Source organism: Lissotriton vulgaris, chromosome 10 (assembly GCF_964263255.1).
Source record: "Lissotriton vulgaris chromosome 10, aLisVul1.2, whole genome shotgun sequence".
Taxonomy (NCBI): domain Eukaryota; kingdom Metazoa; phylum Chordata; class Amphibia; order Caudata; family Salamandridae; genus Lissotriton; species Lissotriton vulgaris.
Window position 1 is genome coordinate 7,104,161 of NC_141698.1, and position 12,119 is coordinate 7,116,279.

Sequence of the window (12,119 nt, forward strand, 5' to 3'; positions counted from 1 at the left end):
CAGTGCTCACTATTCTAGTGATCACTATGTATCAGTCCAAACAACCCTTATGGTGATTGGTTGTAAGTCAACCTTATAGACCAGCTATCCTAGTAGCGTGGATACGAGCAGTCTTCGGGCTAAACTCTAGAGGGCGTGTTAAGCCAGCTGTTATACCATCACATATACCCCTTGAACACCAAGTGAAAGGACACCACACAAGTGTTATGAAAATAAACCGTGTATTTATTTAGATCACAACAGCCCTGTACTCTTTATGAGGACAGGGTACTAAGCACACAACAAAACTCTTACGAAAATACTTTAAGTTGCACAATTTACACAAATGCCCGAGGGGCACGACAAACCATATACTATGGAAGTGGAATGCGAAATTACTAGCAGGTAAGTACTGTACTAATAGGCTTTGGAATCGCTAGGACTGCGTTACTGAACCTTCAGATTACTAGTAGGAGGCCTAGGGGTCTAGGGTGCAGAGTGTGCACTCTCACGCGGGATGCGGGACAAAGTCTATGGGAGCTAGTAAAAGCAAGTTAGTGTTCTCGGGCGAACCCGATAAGGTAGGTCGAAAACGACAGTGGATCTGGACCCTTGGATAGTGAGGCTATGCTGGGGCACCGAAATGCCGAAGTTACCTAGCCCAGGGGCTGCAGCTGCATAGGTCTGAAGAGACGTCTGGAATCCTCGTTGACGAACCAGGAGCCTGAAGAAAGAAGTTGCTGGCAGGCGACCAGTGAAGATTGTTCGAAGTGATCCAAGCCTGGATCGAAGGTGGATGACACCTGAAAGCAGAGGGGACCAAGTTCTTGACCACTAGCCAGTGATCAGATGGCACCAGGAGGGCACCGGATGGTAGTCACCTCGACCAGGTGAGTGGGCGACGCTGGGCTCTGCAGTCACACGGACCAGGAGGCGTTGTCGGCGACCAGGATGGAGGTGCGAGCTGTCCCACGATGGTTGATGCGGTCGACGTCGCTGGACCCAGGATTGGGGCAACAAGTCTTGGCAAATTCAAGCCCACGCAGTGGACCTAAAATGGCGTCTGGAGTGGACCAGGAGGGTCCGGGGTGCTCCTCTTTTGGAAGGGGGCAAGGGCCAGTCTGGAGCAACCAGACCAGCAGTATTGATGTCGTCGTCGGGAAGGCCACAAGCCAGCGGGCTAGTAGCCAGACAACGTGGTGAGCAGCAAAAAGCAGAAGGGCCCCACGCAGATCTCGTGGATGCTGGGAGGCTGGACTTCGGTGCTGGAGCTGCTCAGGGTCGGGGCTTCTCGGACCCCAGAGCACTCACCAGAGGATCCCTCGGCGGTCGTGCAGGATAGAAGTCGTGCAGTTCTGATGATGGCCGGTCCCTCGAGGTCTCGTCGCACCTACGGTTCTCAGCTTAGCTGTAGAGGTAGGTAGAGGTCAGAGGTGCCAGGGAAGCCGGGTCTCGTCGAGCTGGTCAGTCGGATTCAGGAGGAAGGACGTGCAGCAAACCGCAGAGTTCTTAGATGGTGCCTGCGGATGCAGGGTGACTACTCCTTAGCCACAAGGGAGAAATCTTGAGAAGAGTCGAGAGTTCCTTTCGTGGAAAGTAGTTTCTTGATTCAAAGATGATCTAATTTGGAAGGGTCCCCGCTCCTGCCTTTATCCCAAAGAAAGGGGTGAGTACGCGACTAGGTCCTGCCCTAGGGGTGGGACCAGGAAGGGGGGTGGTTACACCCCTCTCCCATGCCGGACTTTCCCCAGGCCAGGGGCTGGTGTGCCCCTGGAACTGGTTCTAGCCGGCAGATGCGTAGTGAGCACCGGGGTGCCACTTGCAGTCACCTTCCTGTAAAGCCCTGCCTACCCAGGATACACAAAACCCTGTCTGGGATGGTGCTAGCACCGCCCCTGACAGGAAACCCTTGGTCCAGGCTCCCCTCGCTGGAAGGACTCCCAGCTGCAGGGGGTCAGACTCGTGTCTGTGGTGGCAGCATCCATTTTGTGATGCTGAGGCTTGAGTTAACTTTAACCGGGGTTCACAGTTACATACATGTCGTGTCCCTCTAGAAGGGTGGAATGCTAACCCCGTCGCCAGAATTGGCGAGGGGTTAGTATTCCAATTCGTATGACACCTTACTCGACATGTTTTGATAAAGCGATACCAAAGATAGCATTTAACCGCGAGGATTATAATGCACTTAAGTGTATATGGTATGCGTTATCATGGAACAGCTATTAGGACTTGGTTCCGCAAGCTGCAAACGGGCTCAGCTCATGCCAGAGCACCATCTCACACGATTCCAAGCACTCTGCCTTCAGGATTGTCAAGGCCTGCCATAGGAGTGATTGATAGGAATCTGTGTGTCCATTTTTAGGGTTAGATGAACAAGTTACTTACCTTCGGTAACGATATATCTGTAAGAAACATTAGTTAGTGTTAGATTCCTTACCTTAGAATATCCCCAGGCGTCAGTCTGGATCCGGAAACTTTTGCGTAGCAGTACCCCTGCGCGTCGGTAGGCGTCGTCTGCAGGCGTCCCCTGCGGCTCCGCGTCCGTCGTCGGCGTCGTGCGCCGTGATGACGTCGCTGGAGTATATAGACGCCGCCTCCGCGCGCTGACGTCAGTTCTTTGTACACAGCTTTTCCGCGCCAGAAGACGCAGAGCCATGAGAGAACCAACACTGGTGCCATGTAAAACTAGGGCCCTGAAAGGGATGTCCTTAACCCTAGGTATCAGTTCGCAGAACGGGGAGGATGGGTGGGTTCGGTAAGGAATCTAACACTAACTAATGTTTCTTACAGATATATCGTTACCGAAGGTAAGTAACTTGTTCATCTGAAAGAAACACGTTAGTGTTAGATTCCTTACCTTAGAATAGATACCCCAGCAATACCAACCCCGGTGGTGGGTCTGCGAACCAATACATTCCTACACCAGAAAGTCCTTGAGGACAGAACGGCCAAAGAAGCCATCCCTCCGGACTGGACTGTCCAGGCAGTAGTGCCTCGCGAAAGTGTGCAGCGAGGCCCACGTAGCCGCCTGGCGAATGTCCTGCAAAGGGACTCCCCGGCCCAAGGCAGTAGTAGCCGCCGTGGCCCGAGTGGAATGGGCCCTTAGCCCAACAGGAGGCTCCTTTCGAGCCAAAGAGTAGCACGCTTTGATGCAGAGAACGACCCATCGAGAGATGGTCCGTTTATGGACCGCCCGTCCCTTCTTCGCACCCACGTAGCCAACAAACAGTTGGTCATCCACCCGGAACTGGCGTGTGCGATCCATATAAAATGAAAGCGCACGTTTTGGGTCCAGACGATGGAGCCGCTCTTCATCCTTTGAAGGATGCGGAGGCGGGAAGAAGGAAGGGAGGGTGATGGACTGCCCGATGTGAAAGGCCGAAACAACCTTGGGCAGGAAAGAAGGTCTAGTCCTCAGAACCACCTTGTCAGGATGAATGGACAAGAAAGGAGGTTTGACAGAAAGAGCCTGGAGCTCACTCACCCTCCTGGCAGAGGTGATGGCAACCAGGAAAGCCGTCTTTAAAGTCAGGAGACGGAGAGGGCAAGAATGAAGGGGCTCAAAGGGAGCACACATCAGAAAGGTCAGAACCAGGTTCAAATCCCACTGAGGCATCACAAACGGAACAGGTGGAAACATGTGAGTGATGCCCTTCAAGAATCGAGTTACAATCGGGGATTTGAACAAAGAAGGCTGATCAGGAAGCCTTACAAAAGGCTGAAAGGGCAGAAAGGTAGCCCTTGGTAGTGCCCAGAGCAGAGCCCTGCTGGGCAAGAGAGAGAAGAAACAGAAGAACCTCGGAAAGAGGGGCAGAGAGTGGATCCACAGCCTTTGCTGTGCACCATGCCACAAATCTGTTCCACCTACAGGCGTATACCGACTTAGTGGAGGGACGCCTGGCTGTCAGAATTACATCACAGACTTCAGGAGGCAAGTCAAATGGCCTCAACTGCCGCCGCTCAATCTCGAAGCATGGAGGTGGAGACTGGACAGGTTCGGGTGGAGAACCGTCCCCTGCTGCTGCGACAGAAGGTCCTCCTGAAGGGGCAGGCGGATCGGGGGACCGACTGACATGCTGAGTAGCTCGGGATACCAGTACCTTCGAGCCCAGTCCGGGGCCACAAGGATGACTTGGGCCCGGTCGCGCCTGATCTTCTTCAGCACTCTGGGCAGAAGTGGTATAGGCGGAAAGGCGTATAACAGACCGCAACTCCACTCGCGCCGAAAGGCGTCGCCGTGTGAGTGCCGTCCTGGAAACTCCAACGCGCAGAACTGATGACATTGCGCGTTCTCTTCTGTGGCGAATAGATCTAACCAAGGCTCTCCCCATCGCAGAAAGAGACCTTGCGCCACGTCCGAGTTCAGACGCCATTCGTGATCCATCGAGCACAGACGGCTGAGTTCGTCCGCCCTGGCGTTCAGGGAACCTGCCAGGTGTTGAACCGTCAGAGTCACGCCCTGACGTTCCAGCCACTGCCAGAGGCGCAGAGCCTCCTGGCAAAGGGTCCACGACCCCACCCCGCCTTGTTTGTTGCAGTACCACATGGCGGTGGTGTTGTCCGTGAACACCTGCACTACACTCCCGTTGACAAAGGGGAGGAATGCCTTCAGTGCTAGACGAATCGCCCGTAGCTCCAACAGGTTGATATGGAGCCGGGACTCCGCCGGAGACCAGATGCCTCTGATCTCCGCCTCTCCCAAGTGGCCTCCCCAGCCCTGGAGGGACGCGTCCGTCACGACAACGTGCTCCGGTTGGGGAAGGGAGAGGGACTTGCCCCTGACCCAATCGCGGTCCGTAAGCCACCACTGCAGTTGTCTCGCAGTGCCCTCCGAGATCAAGACGTGGTCGGACAAGTTGCCCTGATGCTGGGCCCACTGAAACTTCAGGTCCCACTGCAGAGCCCGCATCCGCCACCGGGCGTGATGCACCAGAAGGATGCAGGAAGCCATCAGTCCCAGCAGCCGCAGCGTCAACCTGACCGAAACCCGGGATAGTGGCTGAAAGATGGGAATCAAAGCCTGAATATCCCGGACCCGCCGTTCCGGAGGATAAACCCGAAACTGCGCCGAGTCCAGAACCGCTCCGATGAAAAGGAGCTTTTGAGAGGGACACAGGTGTGATTTCGGCACATTGATGGAGAACCCCAGGTCGTGCAAGAGGTCTGCCGTCATCTGAAGGTGGTGGACGACTGTCTGGGGCGAGCCCGCCTTCAACAACCAGTCGTCTAGGTAGGGGAAGACTGAGACCCCCAACCTGCGCAGATGGGCTGCGACCACCGCCATCACCTTTGTGAACACCCGTGGGGCGCTGGTAAGGCCGAAGGGAAGCACAATAAACTGAAAGTGCTCCTGGCCTACCGTGAACCGCAGGTAACGCCGGTGGGCCGGCAGGACGGGGATGTGAAAATAGGCATCCTGCAAGTCCAACGCTACCATCCAGTCTTGTGGGTCTAGAGCAGCCAAGACCTGAGCTAACGTCAACATCTTGAACTTCTCCTTCTGGAGGAAGCCGTTGACGTTCCTTAGATCCAAGATAGGACGTAGGCCCCCCTTGTCCTTCTTGGGTACCAGAAAGTAGTGGGAATAGCAACCACGCCCTACTTCTGGCCCAGGAAATCGCTCGATGGCCCCCTTGGCCAAGAGGGCCGTAACTTCCTCCTGCAGAAGTGTCAAGTGGTCCCCCGACACACGGTGGTTCTGCGGTGGCATGGCTGGAGGAGTGGTCTCGAAGGGGAGGGAGTAGCCCCTTCGGACGATTTGCAGCACCCACCTGTCCGAAGTGATCGTGCGCCAGTGAGCGTGGTGATGGCGAACCCTGCCACCCACTGGCGTCACATGGGGCCGAAAGCACGGACTAGGAGGATTTTGAGGCAGATGCTGCGGGGGGAGGTGTGGTCTGACCCCGCCGTTGTCCCCGACCGCCACCACGGCGGTTTCCACGGCCGCCACCGCGTTGAAAGGATTGTTGCGGCGCGTGGCTGGCAGCACGTGTGGGGGCGCCCCTTCCTTGGCCACGAAAGGGACGAAACGAACCCGGTTGCTGACGCTGGGTCGAGAGACCCAAGGACTTGGCCGTGACCCTGGAGTCCTTGAAGCGTTCCAGCGCGTGGTCCGCCTTATCACCGAACAGGTGACAGCCATCGAACGGCATGTCCATCAACGTATTCTGGACATCTGCCGAAAAGTTGCCGGATCTCAGCCAGGCGTGGCGACGAATCGCCACCGTCGTTGACATAGCTCTGCCCAGCGAGTCGGTCGTATCAAGACCACACCGTATCGAATATTTAGCTGCATCTCGGCCCTCAGCCACAGCCTGACCGAGTTTTGCCCGCACCTCCATGGGGCATTCTGGCAGCAGTTCCGCGACCGTATCCCACACAGAGTGGGTGTAGCGGCCCAAGAGGCAAGCGGTGTTGCAAGACCGCAGGCCCAAACTAATGGACGAGAAGACCTTCTTGCCAAACTGGTCATACCTCTTGGATTCCCGGTCGGGCGGGGCCGACGGGAATGCGGACTGGGAGGTCGAGGCCTGGATCACCAGACTCTCAGGAGTGGGGTGGGTAGACAGGAACTTGGGGTCGTCCGGACAAGGACGGTGGCGCCTGGCCACGTTCCGATCAACAGGCGCACCTGAAGCGGGCCTGGACCACGTGCCCAACAGAGCGTCTGACAAGGCTTCATTAAACGGCAGCAGCGGCTCCTGTGGGCATGACTGCGGTTTGAAGACCTCAGTGAGGATGTTAGGCCTCACGGCCGCGACGGGGAGCTCAAGGTGTAAGGCCTTGGCAGCCCTCATCAGCACCACTGAATATGCAGCTCCCTCCACCGATGCCACGGATGGAGGAGAGATCAAACAAGGGTTAGGAGAGTCGTCCAGACCACTGGCATCCCCCAAGTCACCTGTCCAGTCCGGGTCATACTGGCACTCGCGTGACAGAGGGTCCTCGGACCCCTCCCAACCTTCACCGAACTCTTCATCCTCTCCGTATTCAGAGTCAATGATGTAGACCGGCTCCTCGGGGTTCATGGGCCCCACCGGCGCCGAGCCCGGCGTCGAGCGACGCCGGTCCGACTCCGCGTCCGGCGTCGGGGAAGGTAAGGGGACGGCGCCGCCCGGAGCCGGCGTCGGAGCCCCGTTGCCGGCCGGAGCCGGCACCGGAGAACCGGCGCCGCGCGGGGACGGCGTCGGGGGTAACCCCGATGGTAACGGCGCCGGAGAGGCCGGAAGACCAGCTGGCGCAGATCCCGAAGGCCCTTGCGGCGCCGGGGTCGGAGCCGTCGGCGGCGCCGGGGCCGGAGCACCCGACGGCGTCGAGGCAGGGACACCCGAACCGCTTGGGCCCCCAGACGGTGGCACTGGGCCCGAAGGCGCCGTAGGCCCCGTCGGAGAACCGAGCGCCCTCATGGCCATGAGGAACGCCTCGATCTCCTCAGGCGTCGCGCCGTGCCCAGGGACCGGAGGGTATGAGGCAGGCCGCGCCGGCGACTCTCGCGGAGCCGCGGGGTTGGGGTCACCCGAGCCCCCGGCCGCATCGCGCGAGCGGCGGGGGGGAGTCGGGGGTACGACGACGACGCCCCGACTTCTTGTGCTTCTTACCTGATGAGCCTGACGAGTGGTGTCGACTTCCGGAACGCTCGGCGCGGCTCCGCGACCGCTCCCTCGAACGCTCTCTCGACCTCCGGCCGGACCGGGACCGCTCCCGGTCCCGACGTGGGGCCGACACCCGGAGCTCCAGTAGCTTGCGGGACCGCTCCCGCCTAGCCTTGTTGGTGAGGGCCCGGCAGTCGACGCAGGAGTCCACGTCGTGGTCGGGGCCCAGACACCGGAGACAGAGGCGGTGATGGTCTGTGACCGACATCGTGCGCTCACAGTCATCACAGTGCTTGAACCCAGGCATCCTATCAGGCACAAAGAGTGAAATAATTCGAAAAACTTGGTCAAAAGACCGGAGTACTGCTCTTCAGATCTGCGTCCACTGGCGCGGAAAAAAGAAGAACTGACGTCAGCGCGCGGAGGCGGCGTCTATATACTCCAGCGACGTCATCACGGCGCACAACGCCGACGACGGACACGGAGCCGCAGGGGACGCCTGCAGACGACGCCTACCGACGCGCAGGGGTACTGCTACGCAAAAGTTTCCGGATCCAGACTGACGCCTGGGGATATTCTAGGGTAAGGAATCTAACACTAACGTGTTTCTTTCAGATATAGGTATACTATATCTAAAGCAAAGGGTGATTACACCACCTTGCCCCAGCTGTCGTGCAGCCAGTTGTGTCAGATTTAGATGGCCATCCAGGGGTGGCATAATACATGCTTCAGCCCCTGGTAGGCCCTGGGTACACCTATGCCCTGAGTGACAGGGTCTGATAAGGTGGCCCAGTACCAATTGGAAATGTACCTAAGGTACATGGAATCCATTTTAGAGAGAGAGCAGTAGGCCTGGGGTCCCGATTGGCAGGGTCCCAGGCCAACTAAGTCGGAAAACCAGCAAAACACCAGGCAAAAAAAGTTGGGGGCAACCATAGTCAGGTATCCACCTTCCTACACAACAGGGACATACCGTGACACCACGGAGCGTAGAGGCTCGAAGGCCACCACACCTCCCCAGCACATGACAGAGCTATATAGTAGCTACCAGAAACCCACATAGGGCATGTTACATTCCAAGACATGGGAACCCTCTTAGGAAAAAACTTTCCAAAGCAGAGTGTGAGAAAGTGCCATATTTCTTGCATGGGTATGCCCACACTTTTTTCTGATTGCCGATGTGCTTTGACTGAGTGTGCCCTGGGTTCCTGCCAACCAGGTACCCAGGGCCTGTGTTCCTTCCCTAAAACTGTGTTGAAACTAAAACCCAATTGGCATCTCTGGCCACCTGTCAGCCCCTAGTAAATGGTACCCTAGGTACCCAGGGCATGGTGACCAGGGAAGACCCCTGAGGGCTGCAGCACTTACTGTGTCACCCGCAGGGGCCCTGTACCCTGACACCCACACACTGCCTTTGCAGGCCGAGTGTCTTATTACAGACCCAAACAAAGAGTCAACATGGCACACATCCCTGTGTGGCATGCCCACAGAACCCACTGCCCTGGCATACTTCAGTCACCCCTCTAGCTGGGTGCATGAGCCCTGTGCCCCTACAGTACCCAGGGCCATTCCTGGGCACTGTAAGTGCAGTGATGCCATTAAGAGTATATGGTGCTGGGAGGTTGTCATTACGAACTCCACAGCACCATAATGGCTACACTGAAGACTGACAAGTTTGATATCAAACTTCTCAGCACTGATGCCAGTGTGGGATTTAATGTAAAACGCACCAGAGGGCATCTTAGAGATGCCCCCTGAAACCTTAACCTACAATCCACGTCTGGGATGAGTGGCTGCAGAGGCTGCCACACAGCAGACATGTTGATGGACCCCTGGGTAGGAGAGCCCCCGCTCTCCTTGGCCTGGAACAATGCACATCCTGGGCGAGGTGCTAGGTCTCCTCCCCCAGGATGGGCAGGGGCAAGCTTCAATGGCATGCCGCCTCTGTGAGCTTCCCCAGACCATTTGCTGTACCCAGCAACCAGCCCCCACCAGTCCTGACTGGCGGGAAAAACGACTTCAGGAAGGGGGGGGGGGTGCCAGCCTGTGCCAACCCCACCCCTCAGGTGGGGGAGGCGAGGTGAAGCACGACCCCAGGCCCAGTCCATCTTGAAGATGGGGAGCCCTGCCCAATCACAGCTAGGCTCCTGCCCCCCTCCAACAGGAGAGGAGCAGGTTAGGGGGTGTACCCACCCCATGACAGGGACCTATTGGTCCCTGTCCTTGCCCGAACCTTCCTTCCTCAGATCCCGAAAGAAAAAAGAAGATCAAGAGAAAGAAGACCCCCCGTGCAGCTGCTAACAGGCCGACAACAACTGACTTGACCCCAGCCCTACCGGCCTGTCGATCCTGGAACCTGCTCCTGCCTAACCATCCGGCGATTCCAGCGGACAGCAACCTTGGGACACCCAGAGGACCTGCCAGTGAGAAGTTGGCCTGATACGCAGTGCTCACTATTCTAGTGATCACTATGTATCAGTCCAAACAACCCTTATGGTTATTGGTTGTAAGTCAACCTTATAGACCAGCTATCCTAGTAGCGTGGATACGAGCAGTCTTCGGGCTAAACTCTAGAGGGCGTGTTAAGCCAGCTGTTATACCATCACATATACCCCTTGAACACCAAGTGAAAGGACACCACACAAGTGTTATGAAAATAAACAGTGTATTTATTTAGATCACAACAGCCCTGTACTCTTTATGAGGACAGGGTACTAAGCACACAACAAAACTCTTATGAAAAATACTTCAAGTTGCACAATTTACACAAATGCCCGAGGGGCACGAAAAACCATATACTCTAAAAGTGGAATGCGAAATTACTAGCAGGTAAGTACTATACTAATAGGCTTTGGAATCGCTAGGACTACGTTACTGAACCTTCAGATTACTAGTAGGAGGCCTAGGGGACTCGGGTGCAGTGTGCACTCTCACTCGGGATGCGGGACAAAGTCTATGGTAGCTAGATTTCACAAAGTTAGTGTTATCGGGCGAACCCGACTAGATAGGCTGAAAAACAAAAAGGATCTGGACCCTTGGATAGTGAGGCTATAATGTGGGGCACCGAAATGCCGAAGTTACCTAGCCCAGGGGCTGCAGCTGCATAGGTCTGAAAAGACGTCGGGAATTCTCGTTGCAGTCTATGGAGCCTGAAGAAAGAAGTTGCTGGCAGGCGACCAGTGGAGATTGTTCGATGGATCCAAGCCTGGATCGAAGATGGATGACACCTGAAAGCAGAGGGGACCAAGTTCGTGACCACTAGCCAGTGATCAGATGGCACCAGGAGGGCACCGGATGGTAGTCACCTCGACTAGGTGAGTGGGCGACGCTGGGCTCTGCAGTCTCACGGACCAGGAGGCGTTGTCGGCGACCAGGATGGAGATGCGAGCTGTCCCACGATGGTTGATGCGGTCGACGTTGCTGGACCCAGGATTGGGGCAACAAGTCTTGACAAATTCAAGCCCACGCGGTGGACCTAAAATGGCGTCTGGAGTGGACCAGGAGGGTCCGGGGTGCTCCTCTTTTGGAAGGGAGCAAGGGCCAGTCTGGAGCAACCAGACTAGCAGTGTTGTCGTCGTTGATCGTCGTCGGGAAGGCCACAAGCCAGCGGGCTAGTAGCCAGACAACGCGGTGAGCAGCAAAAAGCAGAAGGGCCCCACGCAGATCGTGGAGATGCTGGGAGGCTGGGCTTCGGTGCTGGAGCTGCTCAGGGTCGGGGCTTCTCGGACCCCAAAGCACTCACCAGAGGATCCCTCGGCGGTCGTGCTGATTCGAAGTCGTGCAGTTCTGATGATGGCCGGTCCCTCGAGGTCTCGTCGCACCTACGGTTCTCAGCTTAGCTGTAGAGGTAGGTAGAGATCAGAGGTGCCAGGGAAGCCGGGTCTCGTCGTGCTGGTCGGTCGGATTCCTGAGGAAGGACGTGCAGCACACCGCAGAGTTCTTAGATGGTGCCTGCGGATGCAGGGTGACTACTCCTTAGCCACAAGGGAGAAATCTTGAGAAGAAGTCGAGAGTTCCTTTCGTAGAAAGTAGTTTCTTGATTCAAAGATGATCTAATTTGGAAGGGTCCCCGCTCCTGCCTTTATCCTAAAGAAAGGGGTGGGTACGCGACTAGGTCCTGCCCTAGGGGTGGGACCAGGAAGGGGGGTGGTTACACCCCTCTACCATGCCGGACTTTCCCCAGGCCAGGGGCTGGTGTGCCCCTGGAACTGGTTCTAGCCGGCAGATGCGTAGTGAGCACCGGGGTGCCACTCTGCAGTCACCTTCCTGTAAAGCCCTGCCTACCCAGGATACACAAAACCCTGTCTGGGATGGTGCTAGCACCGCCCCTGACAGGAAACCCTTTGTCCAAGCTCTCCTCACTGGAAGGACTTCCAGCAGCAGGAGGTCAGACTCGTGTCTGTGGTGGCAGCATCCATTTTGTGGAGCGGAGGCTTCAGTTAACTTTAACCGGGGTTCACAGTTACATACATGTCGTGTCCCTCTAGAAGGGTGGAATGCTAACCCCGTCGCCAGAATTGGCGAGGGGTTAGTATTCCAATTCGTATG

General features: G+C 56.7%; 1 protein-coding gene across 2 annotated transcripts in view; it reads right to left on the bottom strand.

The window, feature by feature from the left end:
• The window catches only part of HUWE1 (HECT, UBA and WWE domain containing E3 ubiquitin protein ligase 1), a 1,800,886-nt gene that overhangs the window by 424,717 nt on the left and 1,364,050 nt on the right, over window positions 1-12,119 (bottom strand). The window lies entirely within an intron of this gene.